General features: G+C 42.3%; 1 protein-coding gene across 1 annotated transcript in view; it reads left to right on the forward strand.

Annotated features, from left to right (window-relative positions):
• Window positions 1-208, forward strand: part of CSUI_007927 (protein 7) — an 8,473-nt gene that overhangs the window by 7,423 nt on the left and 842 nt on the right. The window lies entirely within an intron of this gene.

The raw sequence follows: 208 nt of genomic DNA on the forward strand, positions 1-208 counted from the left end.
AGGTGTCTATATATGTTTGTATGGATGTGTATGTACGAATGTAGGGTTAGATCTTGCTCTAGTATGTCTCACCCTTCTTCTCTATGAGAGCGACCTTTCATCCTCTACTTGTCATGCTGTCTCTCTTTATTATCAACACGCCAATAATAATCCGAACAGCAGGCCAACGCCACACACATACAAACGCACACATACACACCCCATCTAT

The sequence above is a fragment of the Cystoisospora suis genome (genome assembly GCF_002600585.1).
Source record: "Cystoisospora suis strain Wien I chromosome Unknown contig_4307, whole genome shotgun sequence".
In the NCBI taxonomy this organism is placed as follows: domain Eukaryota; phylum Apicomplexa; class Conoidasida; order Eucoccidiorida; family Sarcocystidae; genus Cystoisospora; species Cystoisospora suis.